This window comes from Periplaneta americana, chromosome 16 (genome assembly GCF_040183065.1).
Source record: "Periplaneta americana isolate PAMFEO1 chromosome 16, P.americana_PAMFEO1_priV1, whole genome shotgun sequence".
Lineage (NCBI taxonomy): Eukaryota > Metazoa > Arthropoda > Insecta > Blattodea > Blattidae > Periplaneta > Periplaneta americana.
Genome location: NC_091132.1, coordinates 51,842,551 through 51,864,812, shown reverse-complemented (window position 1 = coordinate 51,864,812; position 22,262 = coordinate 51,842,551). Strand labels below are relative to the sequence as shown.

The following is a 22,262-nucleotide window of genomic DNA, read 5'->3' as shown; positions in this document are numbered from 1 at the left end:
ACAAAAACTAGAGTTGTTATATCCGGTCTCGAAATGTGAGTCTCTTGAATGCAAAGTGGGCAGAGATCAAGGTGCTGTACTGATTATTATGCTGTGCTGAGCTTCGAACATGAGCTTTGTTTACAGTAATATACTTTATTACATACATTTATTACTGTACTAATCGTCGGAATATATTGGGTAATATATTTATCACGACATCCATTAGAGGAGTTACAGTTATATGTCTCGTATAATTTATGACCTCGATGTGTTCAATTTAATGACAGGTTCTGAATAAGTAGTACGATGAAAATGAACGGTGACCAGCAGAGACGTGAGAGGTAGTGATATTGTGTTTTTATCCCGTGTACTACAGAGATCCAGTGTTAGTTGGGAGACCGGAGGGAAAAAGACCTTTAGGGAGGCCGAGACATAGATGGGAGGATAATATTAAAATGGATTTGAGGGAAGTGGGGTGTGATGATAGAGATTGGATTAATCTTGCACAGGATAGGGACCGATAGCGGGCTTATGTGAGGGCGGCAATGAACCTTCGGGTTCCTTAAAAGCCATTTGTAAGTAAGTACTACAGAGATCCTGTAAGACTTTAGTAGGGGAGACTCGGCTAATTCCGCAATATTAAGGAATAAATCTATCATAGTTTTATCAAAATGTTTATTGAAAAATATTATCAAGATATGTATACATGGACGAAACCTTTCATCACCAAATGAGATAAAGAGACCTATTAAAATGCAAATATATTTAGTTGTACATACATTACAGTTGAAAAAGAACAACTCGGGTAATTCCGCAACAGTGCGAATAAATCCACAATGGGACTTGGCTAATTCTGCAGTAGTAAATAATTATGAAATACATTATGAAAGTAACATAAAAGGAACAATTTATATGTAACAATGCTCACTTTCTTTACAGCTGTGTAGAAAACACGAAAAACAGCCAACTTTCGATGTTTCACTGTATTGCCGACAGAGGTGTCGACCAATATCCTTGATTTTTTTTGTATAGCACTGCAGAGGACATGCCTCCTGTTGACAGCCTTTCAAAACTTACGTTCACGCTATTGTAAAGCCGCAGTAAAATCATATATGCACTACTGCGGAATTAGTGGAGTTGATAGATAGAAATGAAAATAAAGAATACTTACTTACTTACTTACTTACTTACTTACTTACTTACTGGCTTTTAAGGAACCCGGAGGTTCATTGCCGCCCTCACATAAGCTCGCCATTGGTCCCTATCCTGAGCAAGATTAATCTAGTCTCTACCATCATATCCCACCTCCCTCAAATCCATTTAATATTATCTTTCCATATACATCTCGGCCTCCCTAAAGGTCTTATTCCCTCCGGCCTCCCAACTAACACTCTATATGCATTTCTGGATTCGCCCATACGTGCTTCATGTCCTGCCCATCTCAGACGTCTGGATTTAATGGTCCTAATTATGTCAGGTGAAGAACACAATGCGTGCAGCTCTGCGTTATGTAACTTTCTCCATTCTCCTGTAACCTCATCCCTCTTAACCCCAAATATTTTCCTAAGAACCTTATTCTCAAACACCCTTAACCTCTGTTCCTCTCTCAAAGTGAGAGTCCAAGTTTCACAGCCATACAGAACAACCGGTAATATAACTGTTTTATAAATTCTAACTCTTAGATTTTTTGACAGCAGACTAGATGACAAAAGCTTGTCAACCGAATAACAGGCATTTCCCATATTTATTCTGAGTTTAAGTTCCTCCCGAGTGTCATTTATATTTGTTACTATTGCCGCAAGATATTTGAACTTCTCCACCTCTTCGAAGGATAAATCTCCAATTTTTATAGTTCCATTTCGTACAATATTCTCGTCACGAGATATAATCATATACTTTGTCTTTTCGGGATTAACTTCCAACCCTGCAAAGGATACATGTTTTCATAATTGCTTAATCATTTCTAAACAGAATAGTACCTAAATATGAATTCAATATTAAAACAACAACAACAATAATATAAATATTCAAACTATATGTTAAAAGAATTTAATTTCATACCATGCAAATTGGCAAGCTTTGTGCATATGTCAACCGGTGAAAAGACATAGACTTATACTGATATAAACAATTTTTTGAAGGAATCCGAAGGTAGATATTGCTTATGATGGATTCAGAAGGAATGTCACCCTTTAAAGCCTTAGGAAAGAATAAGAAATCGAGATCAAGACGTCTGGCATAAAGACCAGAACAGCTACCTACCACGACAGAATTGGTGGTATACAATTTTAGGCTTTTCGATGGACCTTAAATTGTTTTTGTTATATAAAATCGCCTGTAATAGGAAGGTATTTGGCCAAAATAACATGCCGGTGTCGGAGTAAGCATTAGCATATACTTACATGACTAGATAGTTCGCCTTAGGCCCGTACGGTCTGTGCTAGAGGTCATTAAATCCCTTCTTGGAATAGAGTGGATTCCATTTGCAATTGAAAGCTCTGTTCAGCAGTAACGCCTGTCTTATACTTGGGAGGTATCAGATTCGAATTACAGTGTAGGGATAGCTGTTCTCACGTTTATAATTGTTTTCCGTCCCTGAAGGCAAATACCTTGGCAGCACGTTCGTATTTTCATTTTCTAAGTACCAACGGCTTATTTCTAGGCATAAGACCTCTAATTGTGAAGAATCCTTTGTTATGGACGTAGTCTATAATTAGGAGTTCCTTATGATTAATAAACACTTATAATTAATAATACTGTTGTTCAGCAACAGAAATGCAGTACATTCCGTTTCTAAACGCCAACACGTATTAAACCTTTCGGTAGCCAGGCCTGATTCCTTTCTTGTGTAATTAACAGTTTAGAATCATTTAGTAAACGTATAATTATAATTATTCAGAAAAGATCATTAGCAGTAACTTCCTTACAGTTAATACATTTACTTTATTAAATTCTTTTGCAGGCATATACGTCATTTCTAGTTGTCAATAATTAACAACTCTTTGCAATGTAATTATCTATTTATAAATTCAAAATTACATTACACTATTACTAACAGAACGTATCTTTCTCTCTTTCTTTCTTTCTTTCTTTCTTTCTTTCTTTCTTTCTTTCTTTCTTTCTTTCTTTCCTTTTTCCTTCTTTATTTCCTTCCTTCCTCCTTTCTTTCATTCTTCCTTTCCTTATTTCTTTCTTTCTTTCTTTCTTTCCATTCTTTTCTTCTTTCCTTTCTTTCTTTCTTTCTTTCTTTCTTTCTTTCTTTCTTTCTTTCTTTCTATCTTTCCTTCGCTCTTTCCTTCTTTCCTCTCTTTCCTCCCTTTTCTTTCTTTTTTTCTTTCCTTTCTTTTTTCTTTCTTTCCTTCTTTCTTTTCTCTCTTTCCTTCATTCTTTCTTTCCTTTCTTTCTTTATTTTATTTTTTTGTTTAATTGTCTTGTTTAAATTCTCCATTTGTACCGATTACAATTCAATATGCCTAAGGTATAAGGAAGGATAGGACTATACAGAATGGAAGTAATAACTGTGGGGACAAACAATCGCTTGTTGGAATAATTCCTCCAGCATTTTGGAACTAGTTTCCATGGGCAAGATTGAACCAACACCACCACCACCACCACCACCACAACCACCACCACCACTACTACCACCACCACCACTAATATCCACCACCATCAGCACCACTACTAATGTCAACGACCATCACCAACCACCATCATCACTTTCAATCACTATAATTAATACCATCAACCAGCACCATCTCTAAGATCAGTCACTACTACCTCAAATACTATAAATCATCAGAACCACTACTATCATTAGCACCATTACCAACCATCCCCTCACGTCTAACCACTAACACCATCAACCATCAGAAACATTAACATCACTAACAAAATAAATATTAACCATCAGAACCACTACCACCATCATCATTAACATCACTAACCATCACCGTCACCTTCAATCACCATTACTATAGGCCTACAACTGGCAAACTCCGTTGTAGAAGGTTCCTGAACATTACTGCTGTGCTGGTGTTGGAGTCTGGAGTTTTCCTCCATTAATCTGAACCATTGTCGCTACAGATTGACAAGTCATCTAACACATCACTGCTATCAGTACGCGCTACTATTGGCTGACAATTAGGAAGGAGGGATGAATAGTATATTGTGTGACTCTTTAAGATTGACGCATGCGCAGACCAACGGAGTTTTGTAAGTTGTTCCCCTGTAACACCATCAACTATCATCTCAAATACAAACAACTACTAGAACCATTAACACCACCAACGTTGACACCAACCACCAGAAGTACTACTATCACTACCACCACCAGCATCACAAATCACCAGAACCACAAACATAACCACTTCCATCATCAGTCCATTACCACCCACCAACATCAACCAGGATCGCTATAAACAACCACCTCATATACCATATGTTTTCTTCTCATTTTTTGTCATACAAGAGAACGCTATTCTATCTTTAATAAAACAGCCATGTAAGAAACGAATAGGACTAAACAAAAATTTCTTCTTTATGCGAGGTTTTTTTTACAGCTGACGCCGTCTCTCGCTGCCTAGTCTCTAGCCTCTTCAATTCAAACGATCTTCATATTTTAGCCCTCTGGATGTTATCGCATCTTCAACATCTCTTTTCCATGAGTGTCTAGGTCTTCCTTGTTTTCTTCTGTTGGATGGTGTCCACTCGCATACTTTTTTTTTTTGCCATCTCTCATTCTTCTTTAGTTTGCCATATCTTTTTTGTGTCCGTCCGAATTCCGAGGCTGATTTCCAGAAGGATTTACAATAATAAGTTTCATAAGTGTAGTGGAGCAAGCCTATGTCACAACCTCCTTCCAGGAGGACCGGAATTTTCTATTAGCGTTTATTCCCTTAGCCGATAAGCTCTAGTTTTTATAGCCAGAGACTCGCCTTTCACCCTCTTTCGTTAGCTACATGGAGTACTATATTAGCAAGCCATGTATTGCCCAGCTGTCACTACGAGGACGTGAAAGTCGGATTTGTTGGTTTGTCTAATTAGTCCAGTGGTTCCCAACCTTTTATGACTGACGACGCACTTTACTGAACGCCCACGATATCGCGACACACTTATTTGATTTTAATAATAATAATAATAATAATAATAATAATAATAATAATAATAATAATACTCTTTTTTTAGAAAAAGGTGGTGGAACTCTGTGTAGAATATTTTATAGCGGACGGGGAGATGATTACTGTTCACTGCACGGGAAGTTTGTCGTTTTTAACCTCCTTTTCGTCCAATTATGACTTTCAAGATATAAGCGGAATTCGGTTCAATGATAAAAAAAAATGCAACAAAAAGGTGCCTGAACGCCGTTCCAGCGCATTCCGCAAGAAAAAAAAAAGCACTGATAAGTTCTATGTAGTTTCGGATATCCAGTGTTCCAGATAGGTTGGTGTTAACACGCAATCGAAAATTGTAAAAGAACAAGCAGCAACTTGAGTGGCATTATAAAAAACAAATGTCAAAAATCCCAACCTATCTATGTGGATTTTTTGTTTATTTTAGTAGGTTATTTTACGACGCTTTATCAACATCTTAGGTTATTTAGTGTCTGAATGATATGAAGGTGATAATGCCGGTGAAATGAGTCCGGGATCCAGCACCGAAAGTTACCCAGCGTTTGCTCATATTTGGTTGAGGGGAAACCCCGGAAAAAACCTCAACCAGGTAACTCGCCCCAACCGGGAATCGAACCCGGGCCACCTGGTTTCGCGGCCAGACGTGTTAGCCGTTACTCTACATGTGTGGACCCTATGTAGGTGTTCGATAAAAAAAAATTATTATCGTTTTTGAAAATTCGCCTATTTAAATTAATGTGAAGTTTGCGCTTTGTTGATTGCACAGAGTTTCTGTATATGTGGCCTTATGGCTGAAAAACTGAACTGAGCATTGTTGCAGGTGTTCACGTTTCATTTATGAAGTCTGTCTCAAAATAAAATGTACCATATCAAAGACTTCATTGCAAATAAAAATGCGTTGTAAAGTGACTTTCTGGATCACATAAAATTTATTTTTGAATCCCAAAATTTTGCGACACACCGGTTGGAAACCCATGAATTCTCGGATATTACTCAGAGTTTTGCTGTGGATAAAGCATCGGCAACTTTAGGCCCAAACCAACCATTTGACCGACAACAAAAATTTAAAAAGTGAATGAATAAAGGCTGGTTCACAATAAACCGACAACGGAAACGACAACGAGAACGAGAACGGGAATATTGTTAAAATAAATGTATTTAAATGTGAGCATTCATAATTAACTATTGTAAACGCTCACATTTAAATACATTTATTTTAATATTATTTGCGTTCTCGTTCTCGTTGTCGTTTCCGTTCCCGGTTTATTGTGAACCAGCCTTAAGTAAATAAATACATTAAAGATGAATAAATAAAACTAATAAAAGTAGGCCGAAACAAAACCAATGCAGTAAATAAATGAAAATAAATTGGAAATAATATGCAGACACATCAGTTCAAAACAATGTCAAAATACTTCGTTCAAAAGAAAAAAAAATCATATACATAATCCGTCTTCCGTTGAGAAACAAGTCTTGAACTGTTGCTCTTCTTGGTCCTCTGCTTCGTTTTCCCTTCCTTCGAAACAACAATTACAACATGCAACAATCGATAACGTGGTCAAGAATTCGACATGTGTGGTACATGTACTTGTAGCGTCCACAAGATGACCGCGCGGAGATAAGCAAACCATGAGTCACGTTATGTAATTACTTGGAGTAGTGCAGAAGACGGGCAGTTCCTCGATCAAACTTCCGATTGACCTCCTAGAGTCTAATTCGGGGCCAACGATCCTCGTAGACGTGTTCTGTTAATCCTCTGACCCTCGGTATCCTTATTTAGGCAGTCGAAGCTTTGTTGGCGTTCTCCCAAAACGTATATTTCCAGCAATCATAATCCTTCAACCTTCTTAACTTTCACTTCTCAGCAATATCGGATTAAGTGGCATGTGTACTTCTCAGCTCAGAGTTAATGCATTTCCCTGAATTTGTCTCTCGTTCATTCTGAAGAATTTTCTAGATTAGCATATACTTAGTGCACGGTGTTCATACTATCGTGGTTTTTTCTACGGCTATGGAACGATTTTTGCATAACACAAGAGTTATTTTAAATCTTTTAGGAAATTAATAGCTGAAGCAACTAAATTTTAACGAATGTCCGGTTGGTGACATACGAGTATAAACATCAAGGCTAATCTCTCGACTGCTTCTTAGGTCGTCTTAAAACTCTTTTGCGATTGATTTGTACAGATACGGAATTAAAATTTGGAGTTTGTTTTGATAGTTCACCTGTATGTAGGCAACAATTTCACACGACTGTTCACAAGTAGCATATACAGAATGTCCCATTCATCTTGTGCAGCTATTATAACTTTTTTGTTTGGATAGGTATTGGAATTTTTGTTTTTGAGAGTTCTGTTAGAACGAGGGGCTAATATCAGTGTAGAGATTTGGTGCATATAACTACATCATGGTACAAGATACACGTGACGTCATCAATTTTTCAAATAGCACTTCATACTTTAATCATGTTACATTGATTACACACATTAAGACGAGTTCAAAAATGTATCACAATGTCACCTTCCAAATCAATAACAACAACAAAATGCAAAATGAATGCCATCAGAATGTGCCGTTTGTTGTGCTGCCCCATTCATCTTGTGCATTAACTTACACAAAACGAAAGACGACTGACGTCTGTACACGTCGTGTGTTGTGTATTTGCTGTCTTAACGTGTAAACAAACCACAACAACTGTCGACGCCACAATCCATGTACAGTGGCCTGCACGTTCTTCGGACCTGTCGCCACTCGACTTCTTCCTATGGGGAACTGTAAAGGACAGTATGTACCAGAACATTCTGACAACACCAGACGACATGCAGCAACGTGTTCGACAGGCTTGTGTGTCCATTCAGCCAGCAACATGCCGGGCAGTCATCCGATCTTTCGGAGAACGCCTTCGAATGTGCATTAATGTGAATGGTCACCATTTGGAACATCTTCTGTGACTCTCAAAGCATAACATTATCACATTGGAAGTACGTTTTTGTTTCGTTTTTTGTTGTTGTTATTGATTAGGAAGGTGATATTGTGATACATTTTAACTCGTTTTAATGTGTGTAATAAATGTAACATGATTAAAGTATGTAGTGCTATTTGAAAAATTGATGACGTCACGTGTATCTTGTAGCATAATGTAGTTACATGCACCAAATCTCCACACTCGTGTTAGTCCCTCGTTCTAACATAACGATCAAAAACAAAAATTTCAATACCTATCCAAAGAAAAAAGGTTATAATAGGTGCACAAGATAAATGGGACACCCTGTGTACAGGGGCTCTTGTTTACAGCACATGCACAGTGTGTTGTAAGCGAAACTTATACAATAAGAGAGTTCCAAATTTTGTTTCCATTTCTGTATATACAGTAGCGCTCAAAGTATTTTGTAGAAAACATATCACGAGTGTGTAAAGATACGTATTGAATAGAAAAAAAATGCCAATGTATAATTGAAAAGTATGTATTTCTAATCCATTTAGTACGAAAATATATTTAGTTTAAAGAGAGTTATCTTCATAAAAATAATTGAAAATTCTTCTGGATCAAAAGTAATTTGTAAATCCAAGTTAATAAAACAAAAATATTCTGCAACAAATGTGACTGTAGCTGGCTGAAATTTTGAACCGAAATTACCTGCGTAAAAATTCTACGACCTGATTCGTTAAATAATAATTTGTCAATAATCTGTTCATGTCTTTAATTTAGATTCTGTCGATGAATAACGGTCACAATAACCTATGTACACGCGTTATAGGTCATGGATATAAAAAAATGATTGAATGTTCCATAAGGATAGAAAAAACACTGGTTTATTATTATTTAAAGCTCTTTAAGGCATACTTGACCTATTGTATAATGCACTAAAGGCGTTTTATTGATATTTGTGAAAGGTTATTGTAAATGATGGCCTCCAATAAACTAAGAAGTTTAATGGGTGTAATACATACTTCACCTCCTTTCACCATGCTTAGGCATGGTAATTCAGCTTTCAGTTCTTTAATATATTCTAGAATATTAGGCTTAATGGATCAGAATGAAATCAAATGAAAGTCTTTGAAGTGCAGTATAAACTTAATCGAAGAAAGCCAACCCCAGTGGAAAATAATTTTTTGACTTATACATTTGTGGATTTTTTGTAAGTGATTTTGACCTTGAACCTTCAAAATATTACATTTCGCACGATTCACAAAGTACTTATTACAAGATTCATTCATTCATTCATTCATTCATTTAGTGTTCTGTTCCAAGGGTCTTTCACTACAAACCCAGTTTCTCCAATCTTTCCTATTTTCTGTCTTCCTCTTTGTTTCCTCATATGATCCATATATCTTCATGTCGTCTGTCATCTGATATCTTCTTCTATCACGAACTCTTCTCCCGTTCACCATGTCTTCGAGTGCATCCTTCAGTAGGTAGTTTCTTCTCAGCCAGTGACCCAACCAATTCCTTTGCCTCTTCCTGATCAGTTTCAGCATCATTCTTTCTTCTTTCACTCTTTCCAACACAGCTTCATTTCTTATTATGTCTGTCCACTTCACACGTTTCATTCTTCCCCATATCCCATTTCAAATGCTTCTAGTTGGTTCGCTTCATTTCGTCGTAATGTCCATGTTTCTGCCCCATACAATGCCACACTCCATATAAAACACTTCACTAGTCTCTTCCTTAGTCCTTTTTCCAGAGGTCCGTAGAAAATGCTCTTGTTTTCTATTGAAAGCTTCCTTGGCCATTGCTATCCCCCTTTTGACTTCCTGGCAGCAGCTCATGTCACTGCTTATAGTACACCCCAAGTATTTGAAACTGACCACTTGCTCTACTGCCCCATTTAGAATTCGCAAGTTTATCTTCTGTATTTTTCTTCCTATGGCCATGCTCTTAGTCTTATTTGTATTTATCTTCATCCCATACTGCTCACAGCTGTCATTTAGCTCCAGTAGCATATTCTTTAGTGTAATTTCTTCTTCTCCTAACCAACGCCATATCATCAGCAAATCTTATATACTTTATTCTTATTCCTCCTCCTATCACTCCTCCCATGTTCTGAAAACAGTTCTTTACTAATTCCTCCAAGTAGATGTTGAACAGGGTAGGTGATAAAGGACATCCTTAACGTACTCCTCTCCCAATTTCACTTCCTTCTGATATTTCTTTAGATTGTAGTAGTATATTACGATACAAGGTTGGGAAGTGCTTTTTACAAAATCGAGGCAAAGTTTAAAAAACGAGCAGATCGAATTTTTCAGATTCCGAGATTTTGTAATGCATTTAAAAATTTGTATTGTACAACATTTTTTTACACGATCATAGTTTTAAAATTGCAAATACAATATATTTTTCATTGAAAATTTAGAGCAGTATTATTTCAAAGCATTCACAAAACTATACTGTAATGGTAACTATGTAACAATAATTGCACTGTAATGGGTCTATTTCAGTATAGTTTTATGTTATGAAGAATGGTTTCCCTAGCAACAAGTTTTTGTGTAGGAATTCTAACCTTCATGGCCTAACAACAATAGCTGTAAATAGGCTACAACAAAAACACGATCGTGCAAAAGAAACGATTATGGTATGTGGATTACGATTAAAATGATAGTGATGACGATGAAGGTTGGAGAGGAAAAGGATAAGAGAAGGGAATTAAGAAGTCCATGAAATTGATTATGTTGATAATGATGATGTGGAAGTGATGATTAATGATTAGGAACAGGAGGAATAGGAGCTTACTTGTTTCTGAATGCGAAGCTGACAATTGAACAACGATTTAACACAAATGTTACGATACCGTTACATTAATATAAAGATACGATAAAGAGATAAATATTACTTTCACTTAATCGAGCTTTGCGTTAAAATAAGCACATTAGTACAGAATACGTATGTCACGTCAGGACTGCAGATTAATTGCTCTTAGGGAACCAAGAAAAACAGACTGAGCAGTGCATCAACGAGATTGCAACCGGCATCGTATCGAAATAAAATCAAACGTGTATGAAGCAAACTTTACGGTGCCAAATTCGGTATAAAACCTACCGGTGATATTTCGGAGTGTCCAGTTTAAAATCAGGACTAGCCACCGGAAATTCGTCGGCCTTTCTGCCACAAAGACACAGAGAAAGTGTGGGCCGGTTCACCTGTCACATAAACTTAACGGAACAATCGAAACTCGTCTTATTTTACAATAGGCGTGTGCTTTAATGGCGAAACCTTGATTCTGTTTCCTTTTCAGTTAAAGAATGCCCTCTTTTATATTTTACTTTGTTCAACATAGATGTTATTCCATAGTTTTTATCCACTAAATATTGTCAGACTACAGTTTTAAGCTGTTTGAACGAGTGCTTGAATTTAGGTCCTTAATAGGCAGAATTTGAGGAATGCCATAAAAGTACACACGATTAGTTTTGAAGAAGGACTACTGTTAGAGAGGAATATTACAATAAGGAAATAAATAAAATATGTTTTCAGTATGACCACCATTCACATGAATTTCTTTACTTAGGTGTTAAAGAAAGCTGTTATTGCGCTTAGCATACTGTCATTAAGTATTGTTATAGAGCGTGCCATCGTTAAAATTTCAGTATGCGTTAAATACAACGCGCTGATGAATAGTGTTAAGTGAGAGCCAGGTGATAAGCGGCGCGAGATAAATGAAGGGTTCAGAGCCATAGTGGGCCAAGCGCCATATATTAAAAACGAAGATAGCAAGGGTTAAAGTTAAGTGAATACCATAGTTTAATGAAGATAGACATATCATTTAGTTTGAATGTGTATACTTTATATTTCTTGCTATATGTTTCCATTGAATTACGGTAATAACTTCATTTCAATCCTTGTTTTCTACGGTTTTAGTAAATGTCGCTTGGCCCACTATGGTTCTGAAACCTTCAAATAAGCTTTTGTGTTACGGAAAATATTTATGGCTACCCATAAGAGTTTATTCTGTTAAGATTATATATAGTATGTTCGAAAAATGTTTACTTACTTACTGGCTTTTAAGGAACCCGGAGGTTCATTGCCGCCCTCACATAAGCCCGCCATTGGTCCCTACCCTGAGCAAGATTAATCCATTCTCTATCATCATATCCCATCTCCCTCAAATCCATTTTAATATTATCTTCCCATCTACGTCTCGGCCTCCCTAAAGGTCCTTTTGCCTCTGGCCTCCCAACTAACACTCTATATGCATTTCTGGATTCGCCCATACGTGCTACATGCCTTACCCATCTCAAACGTCTGGATTTAATGTGCTTAATTATGTCAGGTGAAGAATACAATGCGTGCAGTTCTGTGTTGTGTAACTTCCTCCATTCTCCTGTAACTTCATCCCTCATAGCCCCAAATATTTTCTTAAGCACCTTATTTTCAAACACTCTTAACCTATGTTCCTCTCTCAAAGTGAATGTTTACTCATAATAAATTGCAATGGCAATAGGGACTAAAAGGAATGGCATGGAAAAGATTCCAGAGTTTTGCGGTGCTTTTCCTAGGATATATGAAGCTTCAAAGTAAGACTTGTAAGTGTGTATAAGTTATACATAAAAGTGCGTAAACGTGATGTACTAAAAACATTGTGACTCTAAAAGACACATCAGACATATGAAATTGTATAGCGATTTGATTTCGGATGAGTCCACTTTTTATTATGGCTTTTGTCTGATGCTGATATGTGCGAATATTCCGTTCCATAAACTTGAGAATCCATATTTAAAACACTTCATGGTCAAGTATAGCCTACGTTTAGAAAATTTCCGACTCCAACAACCATGCATACACAATATTTACCTTCTAGTTATGAAATAACATTAAATTCCATACGATCCTGTTGGTAACAATAAAAGGGTTAAACTGAAACCAGTGGCGACTCGTGATATTTTTTGTATGTAGGATATGAGATTGACGACTGATGACCAAGGCAGAAAGTAATATTAATAATAATATAATATTAGTAATGATAATAATAATAATAATAATAATAATAATAATAATATTAATAATAATATAAGATGCAAAAGCAATACAAGTAGGCCTATGTTAGTCTTTGACCCACCATTCTGGAACTGGTAATTTATTAATAGTGAAGTTCGATTCTCCTCTCCATTTTAGTTGCGAAGATGCTCCTAAGCCATTGTACTGCCTGATATTTACCGATGTTTCGTCGTACGTTTGCGCAATTAATTTCTTGTTACAGTTAAATTATTCTAAATGATAAAATACAACTTCAGATATTCTTTCGGGTGTCCTGTCATCTGAAAGTCCTGTTAATTCTTGTATTTATTACAGCTTATTTTATTTATTTTATGTAATTTTGTTTTTTATTCATTTTAATTTTTATATTATATCATTTTAAATTATTTATTACTTCGTTTATTCTGATCTTTTAAAATGACCAATGAACTGCATTTGAGGAGGCTGTAAGAGTAACTTGAAATTTCTTATTGTAATCTCTGACAGGGTCTCCATCACCAAGAACGAAGAGTCGTAGTATTAGGATACGCGGTCATATCCTCAATCGCGGTTAAACTCAAGCCATATCCCTCTCTCCGCACCCTTCCCGTGCCCGCTAACTTCGCTGCTAGAAATACCGTTTGTTGTGAGATATTTGGATGGTTCCTCGGACAACTCACGACAGAAAGTGGAAGCTTAAAGCAAATTAATATGTCGGGATGCATTGCAAATCAAAATCTGTAATTAAAATGTTTTCGCAGGAGTTAACATAATATATTTTCTGTCCTCAGAGACACGAAATTAAACTGTAGGATCATCCTCATATCCTTCTTGGAGGAATCGTCACTGACTGAAACTGAAAAGTGTTCTTGAAAAATTCTGCCTATTCGAAACTCTGTGCAGTGCAATATGAACTAAATAGGGAACAGGCATAAGATTATAATAAATAAAATCTATTTCAAATTCCCACCAGTAACATCGTGTGATTTCGAAAGAACATTTTCTTGTTTAAGTGACAATCGAAACAGGTTTATCTTTGGAAATTTACGAATATACACAGTTGTACATTGCAACAAAATTATCGACTATTAGACTATACCATTTTTTTTAATGCATCACCATTTCCTATGAAGAAGAGAATGAAGTAAGTCGCTTTCGTGAATGTGTGTTATAGCCTACTTGTTTTAGTCACTTGATTATATCGAGCAATGTTTTTGATTCAAACACAACAGTGCCCTGTACAAGTCCCTGTATTACCATGAGTTGATGTAAACATCACGACTTGTATAATACGAGACGTAGTTAATTTAATATGTTTGGTGTCCGAACTTCCTTCCAGCGCTGAAATTGATTTATATATCTTTGAAACTGTATTACATTTTGATTTTGTGAATCTAAAGCAGTTATTAACCCTAATGGTATGCATAGAACCTAAGTTCCTATTATCCAGTGTAATAATTACAGCTACCGAAGCGAAGTGTATACATTCTGGATATTAATAAAAGTCATTGACGTGCATAAGGACTCGATTACGTCAGAGCACTTCAACTGAGTGTCGCAAAATTACAAAATTATTAATATGCAAAACAGAATGAGGTTATAATTTATGGATCCTGCCAATGTGCTCTTAAAAGCCCTGATTTTAATTCCTGGTATTTTTATTTTCTAGAATGTCCTTCGCAATCTGTGACTACATTTTGGTGTATGAAGAGTCAAGAAAAAGAGTGAGTAACAAATCAGATTTATAAAATGTGTCCTGAACGTCTCAAATACGTTTGTGGTATTGTAATTGTTATCTTATTTTCAGCATTATTAAATTGTTGTTAGTTTTCACGGGTGTTACTGCTCGAAATGTTGTTGGGATATGTATATTTTTTCTAATGTTCTTCATGGAAATCTTGAAGTAGTGTTTACTAAAATGAGAGTGTTTATTGATATTTGAGGAAATTTATACAGTATTATGTGTGAGTCTTATGGCCAAGCATATCGAGTGCTACAGTGTTACGAATAAGTAGCAAGGTTCATTTTAGTTTATTGTTAATAACAATGTACTAATCAAGCGAGTTGGCTCAGACGATAGCTTTTGAGACTGGAGATTCTGGGTTCAAACCCTGTGGCCGACCAATCTGACTGGCATTTTTCATGGTTTTCGTCAGTCACAAAGACAAATACGGTATTGGAAATTTACATATCATGATTTATCACCGCCTTAGTCAGCAGTGTCATAAACATTAATCAAAATATATAATCACTTATATTAACAGAAGCCATCTACAACACACAATAAGAATAGGAACTCAATAGTGAAGGCGGCCTATTGATATACCCACGCATCCTAAACACGGTTATGACAACAGATGTATAAATAAACTTAACAAAAAAAAAACTGTACTAAGAATTATTGGCGAAATTTTGCTTCATCTGTTAAACAGAAATGAAGTAATTTGTTACGTAGCCTTTTCTACGTGATGAACTAATATGTTATGCGGCAAATAAATAATTATATCTACAAATTTTATTTAAGTAAGATAGTGTATTCTTGTTACTTCGTAAGTAAAATTAACCAAGAATCAATATTAACTGTGCTGTTATTAAAGTGATAGTCTATCGGTAACCGTGCCTAAACATACATACAACCGAAGTTATTCTATACGTTTACTTCGCACACAAATATTGTAGTCTTGAGTATAAACAACAAATGCGTTTTCCAGCGCGCCAGTCCAGAATAACAACACCTCGTGATGGTACAGCTAAATCTTCCTCACTCAATAAGTTACTTGGGAAAACACGAAAATTTTACTTGAAGCATGTAAGGAGATAGGTTTGGAAGTAAACCCCGATAAAAACAAAGTATATGATTAAGTCCCGTGACCAGAACATAATACGAAATGGAAATATAAAAATTGTGAGGTCAGGGCTGCGAGGTGAACAGTCGAAAGGAGCTAGTAAGATGGGTGACCCACGGCCAATCCAGCGTTCTGGAAACCTGTGACGATGTGCTGTGGACTTCCATCAAGAGCATTGTTGCACAGGAACGATACGACACCATTGAAGAATAATTGGACGGTGATTAGCAATAATGATCCAAGCGCCAGAAACCTGTTTCGAGATATTGACCATTGAAATAAATCTGTTCTTTTTTATATAAAATATTTTATGCAAGAAGTATAGTAACATTCATACTATTGCAAAATGTAGCAGAAATAATACCAAAAAAGGCTAACTGATTTTTAATTAGAGACCAGCAGTTGAATTAATATTTCAAAGCAAAATAAATAAATTATTTTTATGCAATAAACGAATTTTTGCTTATAAATAGCAGCAAAATTCAGATATCGCATTCTTGATTTTTTCAGAGTTAAATTAACAGGTTTGTGAAATCTCTCTCTCTCTCTCTTTTCTTTTTCAAATTGTCGGTTGGTCTATTATTGCGTAACTACGTCCAATTGAAGGACGCCTTGCGACGCGCTTCTCAACAGATTACACCAACAATGCTGCGACGAATGTCTCACCGAATCTGGCGACGCATTATTTTGTGTGAGGAAATGATGGGGGATATGCTAACCCTTTGGACACTTATGACACACAGTTAGTGTGAAGTGGATGTATATCTGCATTGTGATCGGAATTACATAAATAGTGTGTATATTTGAGGTATTTATAGGGGGTAACGGGACTTTATGCCTACCCTGTGTAAAATCACAAACTTTTGTTTTCGTACAAAAATATTGAATATTATCATATATTTTTATTTTTGTACCAGAAAAGACAGTACAGGGTTGTTTCCGATCTCTGATAACGAATTTGAATAACGTCATGTGCGCCAGGAATCAAACCGACAGCTGAATTGCGGCGAGAGGTGACAGACCAGTAGTGAGTGATTTCATAATCAGAGTGCACGGTGTCTCACAGCAGCAATGACCAAGAAAATTGAGCCTTTTTGGGAGGGGTACATAACTCTTTCCGATGCCAAGTACAGTTACGTGTAAATAATATGAGCCTGCAAAACTCGTGTTTTTGCGATTTCCAAGAAAGGCATCTTGTGTATATCTAATAAACTGGCAAAGCTCCCATGGAATTAATTCCAGAATGGAAAAAGCAAGCAAATCCATCCCCCTCCGTCACAAGTCGCCACACTCCACGAGATGATGCAAATTAATTCCATTCGAGCTTTTCCAATCTTATTAAGTACACAGAAGATGCCTTTCTTGGAAATAACGAAACCTAGTTTAATGCAAGCTTCTTTTATTTTCACTTAACTGTACTTGGTATTGGAAAGGGTCGTAATGTACCCCTACCAAAAAGGCTCGATTTTCTTGGGAATTTCTGCTGTGAGTCGCCGTGCACTCTGACTATGAGATCACTCACTACTGGTCTGTCACCTCGCGCCACAGTTCAGCTGTCGTGTGACTCCTGACGCACATGATGTCATTCAAATTCGTTTATCAGAGATCGGAAACAATCCTGTATATCATGACCCGCGTGATTAACATTCTTTGAAAAGAAAGTAATTTTATATATCTATATCTTAAGGATAACCTGAACAGCCAGTAGGTCTTAAAAATATATCACTTCCGGAAACAACTGCACTGTCGACATTGAAAATGTTCTGCAGATTCGAGGTTCAGTTACTACAGACTCGGACAAAGTTAGAGTCGAATTATGAATCGCAAAGTGGCTGGGCATGGCTAACAGTATTCTCACCTTTATTTGGCATCATTATTCACCGGTGGTGACAGTCCTATCTTAATCGCGATCACCGAACCAGGTCGTAGTTGTGCTGCTATATAATCAAAGCGTTCTAGAGTTACAATCGATTCTTTAGTTTCGATATTCATCTTATCTGTTGATATAATGAAATTCAAGCCAAGATCTTGATATTAAAATTACTGGTTCTGCTGCTACATCTCTCTTGATCTTCTAATTTTGTGTGTGTGTAAGAAAACGCAACACCAAGGTAGATATATCTCGAGATATGAATGCCTACTAGGTATTATGGATAATTATAATTATTATTACATACATACATGTGATGGACTTGGTTTTCCATCGACGGAACGATTCTTATTAAAGTTCATATTACATAATATTAGTGCATTTTAATAATAAAAAGCATTGTGTTATATAGAAAATACAATTTTTTTCATCTTCACAACTATTCTATGCTATTACTGACAATAGTTTATTTTCTTGAACTATCATTTGCGAGCAATATACGAAAATTAAATAATTTACTGTCAGTTGTAAAGAAGACAAACTTTTATTTTTTTAATTACCCACAAAATAATTATTTGCGGTAATCCCATGAAGTAAGATATATTGCGTGATTAAATTATGTACTGTATTACAGTGTGTATACAGAGTGAAAGAGATAAACGAATGAACAACACTCTGAAGTTCCACATCATTGATAGCCACAATTTCTTCTCGTATATAGTCTTTTAATTCACCTATAGAATGAGGATTTTTCCTATAAACCCTACCATTTAATGTTCCCCACAAATGATTACTTATTAGTCTCGTACCAAAAATATGCCGTAATTCCTTCATTGACACGGACACGCAATGAAAATTTATTTCGGAATATGTATGATATGACTTTCTTGTGTTAAATTCTAACGTACCTGGTTCACATGTTTCGGCCTATTATGGGTCATCCTCAGAAAATTTAGGCATTACCTAAATACACAATAATCACTAAACTTTATACACTAACTTTATAAGCCCTACACTTGAAAAATCAAGACTTTTGTAACACGACTTGAGACTACAGTGAATGCCATATGGCGACTGAGGATCTATACGCCGCACCTCTAACAGCCCGCGCATCGCAGACCGCGCTGGGAGCGGGCCGCCAATAACGCGCCGTTCTCTCACGTCACGTTGTAAATGTCTCTGTACTGTTCTCCAACCAGGAGATTAACTGTGAAAGGAATGTGCTTACTATTGCATCATATATTGGAGCGAAGTACGAGTAGATGAATAATATTACCGTTATAACGTCAGTTTAAAAAACATGCGCTCTCCTGCATATGTTATTTCCTGTATGGAGGGATTAAAAGACCAGGGGCTGTATTCATAGACAGTCTTAGCGCGGATTTCCGGTGGATGATCAGCGAACTAACGATAGCGCTCGTAGCGCGGGCTAGCGAAATGTCTATGAATAGCACCCCAGGAGATTAACAGTGATCTAATTTTGTAACTATAGTAGTATAAGTATGTGTGTATCAGTGTTATCGTTTGTGCTGTGAGAGTTAGTCAATGGAGATGCGTGTACCCACGTGTGTGACCTTATGACATCGTATAACATCAACATTCATTCACACCATTGCTCCGCTGCGTCTCATTCCCCTGAGACTTTCTCGTGGTTGGAGTACAGTATATCTCCAATCAAGAAAGAGAATATTTCTTGGAAAGAATGAAGGTAAATGTCACAGTACAGACGCTGTAGTAGGAAAATGAGACTAACAGCTGATACTGGTACAAGCATATCAATTGATTGATGATTTTATATTGACCTGTCAAATTACTCTTGCCTGTTTGTGTACTGGATTCAGAAACTCGCTCCATTTTTTTAAGGAAGTTATTGTAAGCGATATCGTCTTTAAGAAATGTGGATTACAACCATCAATTAGGTTTGATCACACTTCGGATCCATTTCAAAATATGGAAACCATGACCCCACTGAGGAAGGCTTCAGGAACGTTGGATTTATTAACATATTCCATTTTTAGCAAAGGTCTCATAGCACGGAGTCCCCTCCCAAGCGCTGCTTCACCACCACTTACACCACCCACGGAGCGTCATGATTCCAGCGAGGAGAATAACGCATTCTTAGAACTTTATACCTCTATTAGGAGCTTTAGAGTGTAGTATGTAATAAATTTTCCCCGGAAGGGAAGAAATAATTTTTATCCTGCGAGGGAGTGAAGAATTCTTCTCCAAGGACCCCTTATCCTGAATTCATCTCTATAAAACCCTTACTTAAAATGCAGCGTGACATTATTCTCCATTTTTACATCGCCCCCTACGTACCGTTTCCCTTCCTGCTTTTCAACTGAAGCTCTGCTTGAATTTCTTGTTTATGTTATGTGAATTACATTAGTTTCAATTCGCGATCTCGATAGATTTTGTTACTAAGGGATTTGTGGGACACATTATTCAATTATTGATATTATAATACTTAAAAATAGTAGACGTGATGATGTTAAAGCTTGTACAATGAAGTATTTTATTGAGGCTTCTGTTGGGTACCTATATATTTTTGTTGATTAATATTAAGGGATTAAATGATAAATTAATTTCCAATCCAATTCCTGCCTCTAATCATGAATTATTAGATGAAAATTAAATTAATGTATCTGTTATTAGAGTTACTAATAAGAGAATTTTTGTTGAATTGTTGGTCGTTAGAGAAGAAGGGATTTTCATTAGTATTTCCATTCCTTATTTAATCCATCAATGCTCGATCATAGCAAAATCTTAAATTTGTGTCTGAATAAATATCATCATCATCATCATCATCATCATCATCATCATCATCATCACGCAGTTGCAAAGTGGCATGAAAATGAATGTTTATATTGATATTGTTTTATTCCCATAAAACACAAACTATACAGATTATATTAAAATTTATATTTAAAAAATCATTAACATTACACAGACATTCCTTTGCTAAGACTTAATTTTACTCTTAAACACATTATCAGGCAAACATCTCCTATTAAGGGGGTAAACTATTAGAAAATTAAACTTTGAGAGAGAAACAGAGATTGAAGGTGTTTGTGAATAAGGTTGTTAGGAAAATATTTGGGGCTAAGAGGGATGAAGTTACAGAAGAATGGAGAAAGTTACACAACACAGAACTCCACGCATTGTATTCTTCACCTGACATAATTAGGAACATTAAATCCAGACGTTTGAGATGGGCAGGGCATGTAGCACGTATGGGCGGATCCAGAAATGCATAGGCTATAGAATGTTAGTTGGGAGACCGGAGGGAATAAGACCTTTAGGGAGGCCGAGACGTAGATGGGAGGATAATATTAAAATTGATTTGAGGGAGGTGGGCTGGATTAATCTTGCTCAGAATAGGGACCGATGGCGGGCTTATGTGAGGACGGAATGAATCTCCAGGTTCCTTAAAAGCCGTAAGTAAGTACTATTATAAATTTTAACTGATATCAAATACCAATTCATTTGAGACATACTAAAAGTGATAAAATTTATTTCTTATATCTTCGTTTTTCCTGGTATAATGATTATGATCAGTATTATTTATTAAACATTCATCTTTGCCTTTCGTTATTAAAAGTAAATAAAATATATGAAGACTTGGGACAGTCATTACTCCTATTTTTAAAAACAATGGCTTGCAGTGAGCTAGATAAGATTCCTGATAGATTATTCTATGATATTTCTTTTTTGTAATTTAAATATTTCATAACAATATGAACTATTACCCCATAACGGGATACCATAACAAATTAAACTGTGTAAATGTTAATTGTATATTTGAAGTAAAACATTTTGCTGCACAACACCACTCAATCTACGTAACATAAATAATCCTTTAGTAATTTTCTTAACTATATGGTGTATATGGACGTTCCAGATTAATCTAAAGTCAATACAAATACCAAGAAACTTTAAAGAAGTATTAACATCAACACTTTTCGAGGAAACAATTTATCTTAAAATAAATTATAATTTAAAATCATAATAAAAATGCAGAGCAGTTTGTGATAAAGATCTTCTAGTATATTTTGAAAAAAAAAAAAAAGAAGAAAAGGTTTTTTTTCTTTTTCACAAGTAGGTGGATTTCATGTACAGCCTTAGACACAAAAATGACCGCTCTCTTGTAGCGTGAATTTATTTTAGTCCACTTAGTACAGCATCTAGTTCACACGACTACGGAAAGAAAGTTTATTTTGCACCTAATTTATTCCTTGAATATATCTTCGTTATAGATTATTCATAACACTTGGCCTATAAATAGACAGAAAAAGCAACAGATAAACAAAACAAAGGAAAAACAGAGCGAAGTCGTGCATAAGAAATTCCTTCACGTGTAAACCTAAGCTCTCACGGAATGAACGGAAGTCTTTCGAAGGGGAATTAGCGTATGGCAACCGGTCATTTTTTTGTCTTAGAGTTTACAATAATAAAATTAGGATACTGAGTATAAAGGTGAAGCGCCA

At 36.0% G+C, this 22,262-nt stretch overlaps 1 protein-coding gene across 1 annotated transcript in view; it reads left to right on the top strand.

The window, feature by feature from the left end:
* Positions 1 to 22,262, top strand: part of DopEcR (G-protein coupled receptor DopEcR) — a 972,001-nt gene that overhangs the window by 93,323 nt on the left and 856,416 nt on the right. The window contains exon 2 of the mRNA XM_069849106.1: positions 14,729 to 14,783. The gene's annotated coding sequence lies outside the window, so the exon portion shown is untranslated. The remainder of the gene's footprint in view (positions 1 to 14,728; positions 14,784 to 22,262) is intronic.